The sequence below is a fragment of the Corvus hawaiiensis genome, chromosome 14 (genome assembly GCF_020740725.1).
Source record: "Corvus hawaiiensis isolate bCorHaw1 chromosome 14, bCorHaw1.pri.cur, whole genome shotgun sequence".
NCBI classification, from domain to species: domain Eukaryota; kingdom Metazoa; phylum Chordata; class Aves; order Passeriformes; family Corvidae; genus Corvus; species Corvus hawaiiensis.
In genome coordinates, this window is record NC_063226.1 from 21,895,516 (window position 1) to 21,911,750 (window position 16,235).

General features: G+C 57.1%; 1 protein-coding gene across 6 annotated transcripts in view; it reads right to left on the reverse strand.

Moving 5' to 3' along the window:
- ARHGEF9 (Cdc42 guanine nucleotide exchange factor 9) overlaps window positions 1–7,736 on the reverse strand; it is a 201,460-nt gene extending 193,724 nt beyond the window's left edge. For 2 of the 6 annotated variants that reach the window (XR_007206783.1, XM_048318850.1), the window contains exon 1: window positions 7,651–7,734. The gene's annotated coding sequence lies outside the window, so the exon portion shown is untranslated. Of the gene's footprint in view, window positions 1–7,650 lie in introns of all 6 variants that reach the window. The other 4 variants (XM_048318851.1, XM_048318849.1, XM_048318852.1 and 1 more) reach the window with 2 other exon arrangements.
- Between the last annotated feature and the right edge of the window lie 8,499 nt (window positions 7,737–16,235).

Below are 16,235 nucleotides of genomic sequence, written 5' to 3' on the forward strand. Positions count from 1 at the left end.
GGCTTTGTGGCCCCCATTTCTCTCGCCCTCCACCCCACTCTCCATACCTGAGGAGCTGGGACAGCCCTGCCACCCTGTGCAGAGGGGCAGCACCTCACCCCAGTGACTAACTGCCTTTTTTCCTGTTTTTCCTTCCTCCCAGCAGCCTGCTCTCAGAACACGAGTGCAGCCTGTTCAATCCCGATTGTTCGGCGGCGGCCGGAGCCCTCCCAGCCCTGGCACTGTGTTTGCTGCTGGGAAACCCGGAATTATTCCTTTATCATAAGTCACCACAGCTGATCCAGCACTGCCTGGCACAGGGCCACGCTGCAGCCCCACAAACCTTCCAGAGGAAGGCGTTCCTGCCCATGGCAGGGCTGGAACAAGATGTTCTTTAAGATCCCTTCCAACCTCAAACCATTCTGGGATTCTGTGTTTCTGGTGGCTCTGCTTTAGATTCAGTTTGTTCACTCAAAATGAATTTAAAACCAAGCAGAAGGGGGTTTAAGATCCACTCTCACTCCCATTGGAATATTTAAGACCTGGCCTTAAAAATCTGCGAAATGGTGCGACAAAATGCTGGGACAAGAGGAACCATCAGCTGAAGGCACCAGGGCTGAGTCCTGGGATGGTGCCCCAACTCCAGTCCAGATCCAAGCAAAGCCTCACATTGATTGTCCCAGCTCTCATTTCAATACATTTTAACACAAGCCTTGTCTTCAAGGCATGTGCCTCTAATTAACCACCTCCTTGGGCAACTGAAGAGATAATTCATGGGAAATAACACCCAAAATGAACCAGATCCATCTGGCTGCAGAGAGACCCTACACTGACTATACTCAGACATTCCTTAAATCATTTAACTAAATCTAACTTGGAAACTCAGCTGAAGGACTGAAGAAAAGTCACCCCAGGAACAGCTGCTCAAAGTTCCCAGCTCAGAGCAGCAGAGCCCCTGGGAGAAACCAGGTCCCTGCAAAAGGTTCTTATCACTTCTCTAAAACTGGAGCAGCAATAACAGGAAGAAATTGTTTTGGCAGGACTTACACCACATAAAGTCAACTCATCAGCCAGTGGTGTGTAAAATCTCCCTGGAAAACACAGACAGAGAGCACAGAGCATCCCCCAGGCTCAGGTGGGCTCCCGGGCACCCATCCTGGCCCTGCTCAGCATTCCCACACCATGGGGCCGTGCTCAGCCTGCTGCTATCACCCACACCATGGGGCACAGGGCACTCCGTGGAAATGCCAAGGCCACCACCTTGAGCCCTGCTGCTTCTCCCAGCTTTCCCCGTTACCCGTACGTGGATGCTCCCAGTGGGATTGCAGGGGGGCACAGGGTGTGCTGCTCGCCTGCTCTCACAGCTGGCAGAGCCTTTCCCAGCTCCAGCACACACACAACGGTGTAGGACGTGCTCTGCACGCAGGAATGTTGTCCAGCTCCCCACAGTCCAAGGGAGGGATGGGAAGATGGTAACAGACTGGGGCTGCTTGATGGGAAGAGCCCTTTCAGTGCAAACCCAACACCTTTCACTGCCCAAACCCCTGGTGGATGCTCTCATCCTCCTCCTCCTCTCACTCTCAGCTGCACTGCTGAGCTCAGGCAGGACCCTGGTGCCACCCCCTGCACCAGCCTGGCCGAAGGAGACCAGAGAGTGCCATGGTGAAGCCCAACTGCCCAGCTGAAGCTGTGGAGGTTCCACAGCCACCCCAGTCCAGCAGGACGTGTGACCTCACCCCTCCAGTGACACAGTTCCCGTGCCGGGCCAGCCGCTCGCTCACATCGGTGCCCTTGTTCCCACACACAATAGGCACTTCTTACAGCCACGAGTGCCACGGGGCAGCTTTAAACTGATTAATGGCTCTCTCAAACAAGCCCTGAGTGTGCGGGAGGCCCCTGGCAGACAATGCCAGCCCAGTGGCAGCGGGACGGCATCAGCTGGTGCCCTGTGCCAGCGAGAGAGCAGCAGCGGCAGCAGATGAGCTACAGCCACTGCCAGTGTGGCTTGTTCAGCTGAGGGACACAGGACGGCTGCTGCCAGGCTCCCCGTCCCTCTGCCAGGCACGTGGCAGCACGGACACGGCCCAGAAGCAGCTTGGTTCCCTTTCCCATGCCAGCTCAGCCGCCCTGCCCCACAGTCCAGCACAGCCTCACCCCACAGCCCGTGCAGTGAGAGCATCCCAGTGCGCAGCTCCTGGATCCACAGGGCTCACACCTCCTCCTCACGTGCACCGGGACAAAATTCCAGCAGCAAATTCCCTGCCTGTGCAGGGCAGCTCCGTGCAGCCTGTGCACAGGGTACTGGCTGCCTGCACAGGCTCCCCAGGGCTCTACTGGGGCAGCAAAAATCCAAGCTGAATTCTGCCCTGGCATGTGGCAGCAGAGGAATGTCACACGTGCAAGCTTCGCTCTTTACGCCTGCCCCGGTTTGGTGCCTTCCCTCTTTTGGGATGGCAGCCAAAAGGGAATGAAAAACCCATGGAGAGTGAGCAGTCAGCCCCCACACAGTCTGGACAGCAAAGCTTTGGGATCCTCCTGCTCCAGCCCAAACATCCCAGGCAGCCCTGCCTGAAAGGAGCTGTGGCTCACACGGGTGAGCGAGGAGCAGCTTTTGCAACCCGCAGAGCCCAGCCTGGGAAAGGCAGCTATCACTGCCAACCATCAAAGCCACAAAGATTAGTTAAGGGAAAAAGGCAAAGTGAAAGCAAACACAGGCAGAGCAGCTCGCTCCAATGCTCTGATAAGAAACTGAGGCACGGCCAGGTGAACAGACAGCCTTGGTCACGCCACGAGGCTGCAGCAGGTGAAAACAGAGCTGCCACGTGCTCTGCCTGCCTACACACATGCTGAGATCCAGGCCACGTGTGCTGCCATCTCAAAGGCGGCACTTGGTGGGGCCTGTATCCCCCAAACTCTGATTTTACCTCCCTCAAGGTGTGCCTGCTCCACACCACCCCCAGACAGGAGCGGGCTAAGCAGCAGAACGCTGCAAACTGCACCAAATGACTATGCCCTGATTCATCTTCACTCCAAGTTTTCCCTAACCCCGAGGTTTCCCATAAAAAAACCAGAGGGGCGGGTTTGGGCAGAAACGCAGGGATCTGGGCTAAGCGTGAACTCTGCACAAAACCAGCTCGGAGCTCCCCGCTCCTCCGGCAGCCCTGGCCGTTCCACCACATCCTTTCAGCACAGCGAGACACTGGAGGATGTGAGCAAGCCCGAATCCTGCCCTTGCCCCAAACAATAGGCTCCGCAATAATGGTGCAACCAGAATTTCCTGTGCGGCGGCGCGCGCCAGCTCCCGGGAGAAAACACCCTGGGAAAGCTCTGCCACGGGAACGCAGCGTCAGGGCAGCCCCTCCAGCTTCCTGGCCGTGCTGGGATGCTCCTCTGGCAACAGGCAAAGCACCACAACCGAGCCCAGGCTGGGAAGCAGGGAAAGAACCACAGCAGCAGCTCGGAACAGAAGCCATGCAGCCCAGGAATGGCTGTGGATAACCCACTATCACAGCAGCCCTCTGCAACATCTGGACCTGGCTTTTCTCTCACGGATGTTTCATATCCTGCAGTGCTTGGGAAAGCGGCACAGAGCAGGCTGGGCTTTGGGAGGCTCCAATCTCCAGGCTCAGGGGTGAACCTGAGCAGTGCAGGAGCCTCATGGAAATCTCCCCATCTCTCCCGGAAAGATGGCACAGGTGCAGCAAGGACAGGGCAGCCAATGGCATCAGGCACCAGAGGCAGCAACTGCGTCCAAAATGCTCCAGTGCTGACCTGCTAGAGTTTCTGCCTGGAATGAGGGATTAACACAGCCCCAAACACGGAGAAAATCCCAAACGCTGAGAAAAGCCAAGAACAAGCTCCTACAGCCAAGCAGGAATAGTGGATGATCCCAGGCTGGAGCAGGGGAAGAGTGCAAGGAGCGCCCTGCGAAGGAAGGAGGGGCAGAGCCAAGGCAAGATGAGCTGGCCACAGCCACCACTCTCCATCACCCTGCACCACCGAGGCAGAGAAAGGGAAGAAACTGGGACAGAAGTTGAGCCTGGGAAGAAGGAAGGAGTGGCAGGAAGGTGTTTTTAAGATTCGGTTTTGTTTCTGCACACCTTCCCCATCACCCTAGGAAGCCCATCGCTCTGGATGTGCAGAGAGTTCAGCATTTACTGCAGAAGATAAAAGCTCAGGAAACGGGTGATGGCACCTGAGCTTGGCTTAGCAGCGATCCTGAACAACTGGGGATGCTCCAGCACCTCCATGGGACCTCCTGGAATGAGCACAACTGGCCAGGTTCAGTCCCTTACTGCTGGATTTAGCACACAAAACTCTAACCCAGCAGCTGGCACGTCAAAGAGGAAACCAGGGAAACAGAAACAAGGTTTTCACCCCATTTCTTGGATCACCTCACCTAACTGTCTCTGCCTTGTTCTCCCCAGGGGTGAAGATGGGATGAGGTTCCCACTCACACAGCAGCTCCCACCAGCTGAGGTTGTGGCTGAGCACAGGGCAGGGCTGACCCCAGCAGCCTCTAAAATACCCCCTGCACCTGCAGCAGGTAAATGCTGAAGGGCAGAGAAAGCCAAGCCTTGAGCCCAGGATTAAGGAGGGGTTCTGGGTTTGGGATGGGGACAGAAGAGGTGAGGACAGAGATGGTGAGGCTGGAAAGCACACACTGCCTGCGAGCCCAAATCCAACACACACTGCAGGTAAAAGACCAACCCCCAGAGCCCCAGCACAGCTCCTGGTGTGCCACAGTGAAGGACTGGCTTCACTGGGCAGGACAGGGTCAGGATGAGCAACGGCAGCTCAGCAACACATTCCGACAGAGGGGACACACAGCTGTGGGCTCCAAACCCTCTTTCCCAAAAAGAAGAGCGGAGAAACCTCATGCAAGAATACCAGAGCTCAACCTACAGCAAGAAACAATTACTGGGAGATGACTGGAAAATGCAGTTTTAAATGGTTTCCTTGGGGGGAAAAAAAAAAAAAAAATCCAAGGCTATTCCACAGTTTCTTATTTTAACAACTGCTTGGAGCCAGCAGGCTGCAGTGGGACTGGTCTCCCTGCACTCAGCCCTCAGCACTAAATGACCCAAAATTCATTTGTTAGTGTTTATTTGCACAAGAATTTTCCCCAAAAGTCCGTGGTTCCCAGACACGCATCGCTGCCCAATTCCCCAGCCCAGCTCACCCTGCCCATCTCCCCGCCACCAAAATCCTTTGTGATGTTTGCAAAATGCCCCCTTCTGGCAAATTCCAGCTCAGGTTTCCAGGTCAGACTGTGCAGATGAAGAAAACTCCAATAAATCTGTCATTTAACGGAAAATTAATACTGTGTGCTAATGTCAGCACCAACCCAGAAATAACCTCCTTCCCACAGCCATGGCGTGCTGGATGCAAGAAAGCCAAATACAACAAACTTCTCATTAAAAAACACCCCACAAAAATCAAACTTGGTGATGGTTATGCCCTGAAACAAGGCTGGCAGGGGCCACAGGGCAGCACACGTGGTGACATCCCCGGCTTGTGGCGCCAGCAGGAACCTCGCCCATGGAGGGGGCTGGGGTGGGAGCAGCACCCACCCATCCTGAGGCAGAGGGATTTTATTAAATCAGCTGATATCAGTTCAAAAATTGGGGAAGCCCTGGGATCACAAGACACAAAGAGTTGGAGGAATACAGGCAGAAATGACTGCTCCAAGCACCACTGGGCTGCAGTAATTCACTGTGGGGTTTTCAGCTCCTTGGGATCCTCGAGACTATTTCTGAGGCTTTTAGTAAGGTAAATCAAAAAGCAAACCCATTCTCAAACTTCACCTGGAAGTTTCACAGGAGCCTGCAAGCTGGAGAGCACAAAAAAACCCTGAACAGGATGCTGAGAGCAATTAGCACTCAGGAAAACGAGCAGGAACAGCGGGCAGGAGCCTCCAGTGCTTGGGAACCAGGATGGGAAGAAATAATGGTTTGTGTGGGATGAACCAAAAATGGAGCAAAGGATCAGAAATCAACTTGTTGCACCTGTGGCTTTTAGTACAACCGCAGTTTCCAGACTCATCTTTCCAAAGGAGCCCTTTCTGCAGCACTTCCAGCTGAATTCATCAGGAGGCTCCCCCCAGGAGAGGAGGCATTTTCCCTCCCCTTGTGATGATGGACCTGCCTCTTCCTCCTCCCCACCAGCAGCTTCTTCCCTTGGACCATCCCATCCCACCTGTGCCAGCGATGGCACCACCCAGAGCTCCTGGAGTCCCCCCCAGACAAGCTCCTGGGCTCTGGGACAGCTCCTTGTGCAGGAGGAGAGCAATGCAGCGAGGTCACTGTCACCTCTCTCAACGACAGAGCCCTCCCTGAGGCCACAGGGGTCACATCAGTGTCACACGGGAGGACAGGAGGGTTTGCTCCGAGTCCATAGCTTCCCTGGATACCACGGATGCGGGGCAGCACAGTGTCCCCTCTCCACCCCAACACAAACGCATCATCAGCTCTCCTTGCAACGCACAGAAATCAAATTCATTCCAGGAAAACGAGGTGGCACAGCAGAAATTCAGCACTCCCGGTCCCTGTCTGGTCAATGAGGCACCAAATGCCACTGGAAAGAGCCATCCATCCTCCAAGCACTGGGCACCCTCAGCACAGCAGGAGGGCACCCAAATCCTCTGTGCAGGGGCTCCAGCAGAGCATCCACCTGCTCCAGCACTTACAGTAACAGACCTAAACTTGGCACTTTTACTTTCCCCAAAGCCGAGCAGAGCCGATACGGTGGAGGGAGTGAGCAGCATTCCATGAACACTCGATTTAACCATTACGGTACGTTTGGATCCAGCAGAGCGAGGGTTTAATAACCTGTTACCGCCCAGCCCGTGGGATCAGGGCTGACCTGGGCACCGCAGCCCGCTCCCCTGCAACACGGAGCTGCTGCCCGCTCTGTCGTCACTGCGGGGAAGGAGCCGTGCCTTGTTTTATAACAAAACCCGAGGGAGGAGCAGGGAGGTGACATCAGCCCTTAATCCCCGCATTTTGAAATCTCTCATCTCATAAATGTTCAGGTGTAAAACAAACCCACAAAGGTGGAGGCGGGATCAGGAACCCTCCAGCCAGGCTCTGTGAACACCTGAGTAAGGCTTCCGCACCGAGGCTGCCCCATCAGCTTCCCCAAGACCACTAAAACCAGTAAGAAGTGAACGCTCCCGACCACGGAACTCCCACCGGAGCCCACAGAAATGTTCTCCTGGAACCAAACACGCCTTGAATCAGCCTGGGCGAGCAATGACCCAGTTCTTCGGGAGTTACATGAGTGTAAACCAGGCTCAAGCCGCTCCATTCTGACACACGCGGTGCAAAATAAACCCAGACCCGGGCCCGCGGCAAGAACTCAGCTTCGAGCTGGTGCTTCCTCAGCAGCTCCAACACAGCCAAAAAACCCCAACAAAGAAAAGATTCCCATGTGACGTTATATAAAAAAAAGGGGGCCTTCCGAAACTAATCCGAACTTCGCGGCTTTGGGACCGTTCTGGGGCACAGGAGGGATTGTCCCGCAGGTACCTGCGCGGGGGTGACACGGAGTTACGGGGTCAGAACACAAAGAGAAGTGGGTGCGACCCTTTGCTCTCATTCAAGTCGCGGCTCCGGGGGCAGCCCCAGCCCGGGACGGGGCCGGGGGTCCCGGTGCCAGCCCCGCTCTTACCTCGCTCACCGCATGGCCTCGGCGCCGCACGCTCACGCGGTCCCGGCGATCAGGGCAAAACTCTGCGCTGGCGTCGGAAAGTTGAAATGTTGAAAAAAAAAAAATTCAAAAACGTTTTAAAATACCAAAAAAAAAATAATAATAAAATAAAAAATTTAAAAAGCGCCTGAAGTTGCGAGCTCCTCCGGGGGACTCAAGTTCAAAAGCAAAAGCAGCCGGCGGAGGGGGTGACCCGCTCCCGCCGCCCTCCCGGCTGTGCCCAGGCGCTCCCCGCCGGCCCCGGCCCGGGAGCCCCGGCAGGGCCGGCGGAGCGCTCAGGGGGCGGCGGCGCGGCCCCCCCCGAGCCGGGCTCGGGCCGCCCCCGGCGCCGGCGGCCGCCCGCGGGCAGCGGGGTTCGGGGGGCGGCCGCCGGGGCCCGGCGCGGGCCGCGCTGCTCCGCCGCCGCCGCGCATCCCCCGCAGCCCCGTCCCGTCGGGGCCCGCCCGGCGCCGCCGCCGCCGCTCGCACACGGCACCGACGGCGAGCGACGCGAGGCAAAGCCGCCGCTCCGTGCGGTGCCGGGCCGGCTGCGCTGCGAGCCCGCGGGGATCGCTGTGGGATCGCTCCGGGATCGCTCCGGGATCGCCGTGCGCCCGCCCGCCGGGCCCGGCCCCCCCCGCCCGCCCGGCGCCGCCCGCCCCGGCCCGGGCCGCGCTGTCCCGCCGGCACCGCGGGGCTGCTCGGGGCTGCGGGCGATGTCCGCACGCTGCACCCGGGGGTCGCTGTCCCCGCTGTGTCCCCGCTCCGTCCCGCTGCCCCCGCCCCGCTCCGGCGAGAAGAACAATCGGAGGAAGCGCAGCCGCGGCCCCGGCCCGTCCCACGCACCCCCGGCACCCCCCGGCCTCGGAGGCTGGGCCGCAGGAGGGGACACTGAGGGGCCCCAGGGCTCTGTCCCCCAAAAGGTGCCCGGCCGCTCCAGCCTCTGCCAGTGGGAATGAAACAAGATCATCCCTGAGGTCCCTTCCAACCTCCCATGGTGACAAGAAGACACCTTGCCTCGAGCACGCCCAGACCACCCAACACCGGCTCTTCCACCACGGTTGAACAGCCCACATGGCGGGAATCAAATTTACCTGCATTTCATTCAGGTTTCTTATTCTCGACTGGAGCTGCTATCACAGGCTGTTATCTTCTTTCCAGCTTCTTTTGTTCCCTGTCTCTGGGAGAGCCCTTCTTTCTCCTGCAAGAAGAGGAGACCTTCTACACAGCCACAAACCCACCTGGGCCAACCCAGCTCGTTTGGGTCTGACCAGGTGCTTCAAATCACTCCTTTGAAACCACAAACACCTGGAGAAACGGCTCTGAGCTTTACCAGCCGGTTCCCCACAGAACCGTGGAATCATTAAGGCTGGAAAAGCCCTCTCACACCATAGGATTCAACCATTCTCCCAGGCCACTACCAACCCCTGTCCCCAAGTGCCACATCCACGCATTTTTTGAACATTGAGAGCTTAAAATGACAAGGCAGAGCTTTCCCACCCTGACCACACATCCCCCTCTCCATAAATCCCTGCAAACCCAGGCATGCTCTCCATCCTGCTCTCCGTCCATGTTCCTACATGGATAAATATGAGATCACACAAATAAAAGAATTGCTTTTAAGAAACAGCCTCTACAACATTAAAAATATTACAGGGAAATGAAATAATTATTTAGACAAGGCTTAGTGGATTTAATTGCTGCTTTTCCATCGCGTGTAATTGGTGTTTTAAGTTATGTTAACAGTGTTTCCCATGGCGAGGCAGGTGTGTGCCGCAGAACCAGGCTGTTATTAATGGGATAACCACAATTAAGTGTAATTGGGAGCATCATATCAATCACTCCGTGGAGGAGCACAAGCGCAGAGCTTTCCACCTGTTTTTCCAATGGTTTCAATGATGCACCAAAGCCAAAAAAACACTTGAAATGCACCAGAGGCAGCAAGAAGCTCCTTCATGCCCTGTGCCATTGGCCCATTCATGGGGAGTTAATGTGAGGGCCAAAATTCCATCCCAGTTCCCCCCAGGAACCAACATCTGACGGAAGAGCGTCGTGGCAGGGCAGCGTTTGAGGCTGAGGGATCTCCCAAGGAAAGCTCAGCCCTGCTGGTGCCACACAGGGGTCACAGCCAGCCCCCTCCCCATCCCATAAACACCACGGGACTCACCCACAGAGCTGCCGTCCTGGGGATCAGACACCTGGGACTGGGGAAATGGGGGCTCTGCTCCAAATTGCAGTTAATATTCCCACTTGGAACATTAAGCTGTGTCATCTCCTGTTTTCTTCCTCGTGGGAAGCAGCTAAAAGCTCTGTTTTCCAGGAAAGGTGAAAATCTGAGGGGGTCACGCAGCTGTGTAAGCTGGGCTTGAAGAAAACCTTGGGATGCACTAAATAAAATAGGAAAAGAAAAATCACAATAAGCACAAAATCCAGGGGCAGCAACACTGACATGCCCAAAGGGATGAAGGTAACACCTCACACCCCCCAGCCCTTTTTCCCCCCTAAATCCCAGCTTTGATGATGTAGCAGCCCTGAGATTTCAAACACGACCCACCAGACAGGGCCATGGGGTGGCCTCCCCTGTCACCATCCAGCCCCTTCCTCCCTCCTCACCTCTCCCCCAGCAGATGCTTTGCTTCCAGTGCCATCCAAGGACACAACCACCCCCAGGGCCATCAAATGCGACTCCTCCAATATCTCTGAAGTGTGAAAAACACAAAACAAAAGTGATAAGGAATTAGCAGCCTCTTGGAAACCCAAACAACGCTTCTGCAGTAATGGAGGAGTCAGAAAATGTGATTAAAGATGATTAAGGCATCCCCACTGCTCCCTGCTGGGGTGCCTGTGGGGAGCTCAGCCCCACAGAACTGCAGCTGCCTTGCCGAGGAGACTTCAGGCTTCTACAGGGGTTCAGATTTACAGCTGGGTGGGTTGCAAAACGCCCTGGTTGAGGAGAAGTGGGTCTTGATAAGCCTCTCCTGGTAGGCACGCAGGGGAGGGACTGCCATGGGGTCACCCCACCCCATAACCTGGAGTCCTTGCCGCTCTCAACCCGCTGGCGGTCTCACACCTCTCCATCCGTGATGTGTGCACTGAAATCCATGAAAACACGAGGTCATGGACCCACACATCCTCATTTTGAATTCAGACCCCATGAGCAGGTTCTACAGGCTCCTTCCCCTGCCCTGAAGGGCTCGGCACTTCCATACTCCCGATTTATTCCTTCGCTTTTACCCGTATTAGGTCCCAGCAGTTTCTTGTCTTCTTTCATTTTCTATTACATTTAGCTCAAATAGTTCCAGCTGAGACAGGACACCTGGTCCCAGCAGCCTCCCACCACAGCTGGGCATCAAATCAGAGAGCTCCCAGGTGGGCACACGCTGCAGATTTGCCTGGATAGCAGCTGGTGCCATGCCCTGATCCAGGCAGGGAATCCCAGGAACTCCCCTCGAGCATGGCACAGGGGGCTGCTCGGGGAGAGAAACACCCCCCACCCCACCTTGGGAGTCCAACCCAGATGCAGCCCCCTAAAAACAGGCAGTTTCTCACTTTGTTGTTTTTCTGGTGCTCCCTCTGGCTCTCAGGATGGACAAATACCTATGACTGGGCAGAGGAGGCTTAAATTCAGCTGATGGTGGTGTGGGGACTCAGAGGAGGCAGGCACTGGGTGGCTTAGCCCAAAAACCCGCTTTCAGAGCCTACAATTAATTCATTAAGTGGCCCATGGACGGGTGTGGTGGCCCTGAGGAGCTTGGGGACAGCTGCCCTTTAGCCACCGCGGGTGTGATGCCGGGTGCAGGACAGCGGGCCGGACACATCCCAGTGCCCAGCAGCAGATTTACACCGCGTTTTAAATAAAGCTCAGCCCTTCGGCTCCAGCCGCACAGGAGGGGGTGCAGGGGGAGGTGCCCCCAGTCCGGGCAGGGGATGGGTGCCCTGACCCCGGCATTGGCACCCATCACCCAGGGCCTGGTTTCCCAAAGATAAGGTAAGATAAGGCAGGCCCACCCACAGCAAGAGACAGAGTTTGGTTTTTCCTCCGTTTAACGTTTTGATGGCTGGAGGGAGGATGGGGCAGAGAAAAGCTCTGCTCATCGCCAAACCACGCTCATTAACGCCCGATTGGTGCTGTAATGAGGGCTCGTTGTGCTCCTTGTCCCCTGCACCCTCCCCGTGTTTATTCAGGGGTGACTCCTTGCCCTGGGCCTCGCTTATTCCTTCTCTGCAAGGTTAATTTTTCAGGGAGGGGAACGAGCCCGGGAGTGCGTTCCTGGAGCAACACAGGAGCTGCCTCAGCATCACCCACCAGAGCCGCCAGAGCCCAGCGGGGGCAAACCTCAGCAGGAACAAATCCAGGGTGGGAAACCCGGAGGATGAACTCCCCGAGGTGAGAGCTGAGCGTGGGGCACATCCCTGGAGCTGCTCGGCTTCCAGGAAACTCTTCCTGCTGCAGTTCCTGGCTGGTTTTCCATAACTCAGCAGAGAGTTTGCAGGATGTTTCTTGGTGTCCCCGTTTCCCTGGCCTCGCTTTGCAGGACTGACGTGCTGCTCCATCTGTGGAGGTTTCTACACGTGGAGCATCCACTGCAGGGATTTCCTTCCATCCCAGAGCATTCCTGGACTCCAGCTCCATCCTTTGGCTCTGCTCCACCCAGGAACGCGTTGAGGAGGATCTTGTCTTGACAATAAACAAACAGCAAACAACACCAAGAGTTCGCACATCCCCCAAACCCGCCCCACGCCGAGGAGAGACGGAGCCCGTGCTCTGCCCCGCGCCAGCCTTTGGGATTTGCGGGAGAAGCTGGGGAAACCTCGAGGTGTGCTTGGGGTCAGAGCCCCGAGCCGCCGGGAGAGCATCCAGTCGGGACAGCGTCCATCCCCCGGGACAATATCCACCTGGAGAAGGGCAGGAATAAAGCAGAGAGGTGGAAAGGGGGCTGCGGGGGTTCAGCCCGTCCCGGTGGCCGCAGGAAGGGACTTGCCGGCGAGGGAAGCGCGGCGGGGCTGAGTCACGGAGCATCGCCCCGGCCCCGCACAGCTCGGGCTGCTTCTCCAGGCTCCACATCCCGCACGGGACTGGCCCCAAATCCACAAGGAAAGGTGCCTTTTTCCCCCTTCGCCCCAGGGAACAGCCCCCTCCCTCTTTCTGAGCAGCTCCAACACACCTTAAGCGTTCCTTTCCCTCTTGTATCCCCAGAATCCCCATTCTTTGACACTTTTTCCCAAAGTGGGTTCTCCCAGAAGCACCACCCAGCCCCTGAGCCCAGCCACAGCCCGGGCTGGACGAGAATGACAGGGAGCAGCAGGCCAGCCCCGAGCAGCAAGTGGGAAAACAAGGAAACATTTCCATGTATTAACTTCACTTCCTCCGTTTCCTCCGGCCTGGCAGCCTCACAGGGGGTTATTAATAGCACAGGGTGGATGAGAGCCAGGGCTGGGGCTCCAGGATCCCAGTGCTTGCCCCGACACCCCTCTGTGCCCGGGAGGGGATGATCCTGGTGGGATCCACTCACTAAACTCACAGCAAATCACTCCTCTGTGAGATCCACTCACCAATCCACATCTCCTGCAGCTGCCCTGCAAACACCTCTCAGGAAAACAGCATTGAGGGAAGATCAGGGAAACACCCAAATTCCCCCCGTTTCCCCACCCTGGGATTCTGGGAACTGCGCTTTTAACATCGAACTGCTGCAATCTCATTAATTTCTGTTCGGGGAGGAGGAAGCTGTGCTCTCCTGCATTTGCAAAGCAAATGGTGCTGGGAGCCAGGAGGGCAGAGCGAGCAGAGAGGGGGCAGCCAGAGTCACCCCTCAGCGACACGATGGGACCCAAAGCCCCATTTCACCGCCTCGTGTCCATCCTTTGCCGTCCTCCCCGTGGGGACACGTTTCTCCAGGGCCACCCTCCGGCCACAGCTCATCCCGAAGCCTCCAGGCAGGGGATGGCATTTGTGGGACCACCCCCCTGAGCCGGGCTGGGGATTCGAGCTGGAGAGCCCGAGCAGGAGCCCCCAGGGCTCTCCCCAGCCCCGCTCCCCCGTGCCGGGGGTGCCAAACCATCAACCCAGTTCGGCAGCTCTGCCTGGGCCAGTCGCAGCGTGCTCGCTGCACATGGGCACGGTCTCCAAAGGCAGGAGCCGGGAGCAGCCCCGGGCAGATTTCTGCAGCCTGACTCACGCTCTGCCCCTCTGGAGCGGCTCCGGGATCCGGGCAGAGCCACCTGCGGCCACCGGGACACCCTGGGACAGCTCCGGCCCGGCCACGGGCACACCGGGGGCTCGGGACAAGCTCCAGGCCCAGCTCCAGGGAAGCGGCAGAGAGGTGGGAAACTCAGTGGAATGCTGGCAAAGAGCTCTTTTATCTCTGGATCCCGCAGGAATATCCGCCGAGAATCCGTCTCCTCCATGGGTTCTGCAGTGGTGCTGCTCCAGCAGGGAAAAGAGGGGAGAACGGAGGGTCCCAGCACCCTGCAAAATATTGCAGCTGGTTTTAAGCCTGAAAGAAATAACTGTATTTATCCAGCCTGCTCTGAAACCATGGCGTTTCACCTACTGCTGCCCTGGAGATACTGCTGGAGGTAAAACCCACACTGGAGAAACCCCCTAATTCCAAATGAAAGCCTTCAGAGCAACGGGGAGTCTCCCACCCACCTTGGAAAGCGTCCTCAGGTGCCAAATACCCTCTGCAAATCCTGTACCTCGTGTTTGGGGAGGTTCCTGCCCCGCAGCTCCCAGCCCTGGCTCTTCCCTGAGCAAATTTTCAAACACCACAGCAGCAGCACGACCACTCCCAGCCAGACCTTGGAAGGGTTTCCTGGAGTCCTGGCAGCTCCTCCTGGAATGGGAAAATGGAGCCACAATCCCCAGGAAAGCCTGGTGGAGGCAGGGAGCTGCTGAGCTGCTCCAGCACCATCTGGGTTGGCTGGAGGTGATGGATGGAGCTCCTTCACCCAGCAGGATGGTTCTGCCATCCCATCCCTCCAGCTCCCTCAAACCCCAGCCAGGGAGCAGATCCAGCACCCCCAGTGCGGAGCTGCGGTGACTGACACAGCCTGTGGCACAAATAACAGCCCTGGAAACATTGGCTGCACAATTCCCCACTGTGGTGTCATTTCTTGCAGTAAATGGTGAGGAATGCTGCCTCCCTCCTATCCCAGAACCTGGTGGCTCTGGAAAGCTGCAGTGTGACCAGGAATGATATCAGCTCACCCTGAATGAGCATTAATTCCAGAACAAAAAAACAGGGGTTTCTTTGTCAGGCTGTGCTCATTTACCTGGCTCTGCTTCCCAGCCTCCCGCTCATCCACCAAATCCCTATTATTTGCTTTTTAAACCAATTTAAACAATCCTTCCACACACCTGGTTGCAGCAGCAAGTGGGTCACGCTCCTTCCTGGAGGAATTCGAGGGATCCCTGTGATTTTGGCAGGGTCAGCTCAGCCCCATGTGAGGAGCAGCTCCATCAGCACCTGCACCAAAATCAGACCCTGGTTCCAACAGGAAAAAATTCCTGGAAAGTTCCTCGTGGGGAAAAAGCAACAGCTTCACCCAAGTCCCTCTGGGATGGGCAGCCAAGGGAGCGAGGCTGAGGCCACAGCACAGACACAGAGGTCACTTGATCCCAGGTTTGCAGCCAGTTCCCAGAAATTCCTGGTCACAGCCAGTTTTCCTCTGTTATGTGGCCACTGCAGCTCTCCTGCTCCACAGAACTCCACGTCCCCCTAGATCCCGATCCCAGAACTCCCTGCCACGGGAGTTCTGCCCTCTCTCATTGGATTTTGGGGGACAAAACACCAGTTCTTCCCACCACCGAGCCCTCAGCATGGGCACACAGGTGGGATTGAGCCCGGTGGGATCCATCCCGGTGGGATTTGCCCTGGCAGGGAGGCAGGCACGGCTCCCAGAGGCTCCCGGCACGGCTCCAGGAGGAGCAGGGGTTCCAAAGCCCCTCTGTGCTGGGCGTGGTATTCCCAAGGAAAAGAAAACAAAACCAGAGTGGAGCAAAGCACATGAAAAGGGACTGAGGGAGAAATCCCGCAGGGAGCAGCGGGAAGCAGGGAAAGGGCAGTGAGGAATCGCTGTCCACCTTTGGGAGGTGCCAGGTGATGCCCGGGAACGCTTCCCGTGCTTTCCCAAAGCGGGGAAGAGGAGGGAGCCTTCCTCAGCCGGCTCCTGGCACAGACAGAGCCGGGCTCGGGTGGCTTTGGGAGGGGTTGGGTTATTTGTGTGCTGCGGGTCCCGGGCACCCTGTCCCTGTGACATCCCTGCTCCAGCCTGGCCTGACCCCAGGACACCCCTCAGGGGCCTTTGGGGACAGCTGAGGGCAGCGGTGGGGACACCAAGGGACATTTGAGGGCAGCAGTGGGGACAGCCACAGCTCTGGCCAAGGCTGGGGACTGGCCCCACGGTACCTGAGCGGGACAAGGGGCAATGCTCGGACATCAAATCCTCGTTCGGATTCTCCAGCCCCTCAGTGTCCCCTCCCATCCGTGCCGAGCCCGCCCAGCCTCAGGCGCTCCCTGTCCCAGCCCGCCCTCCTTTGGAAAACAGGATTTTCTCTTTTATTGGCA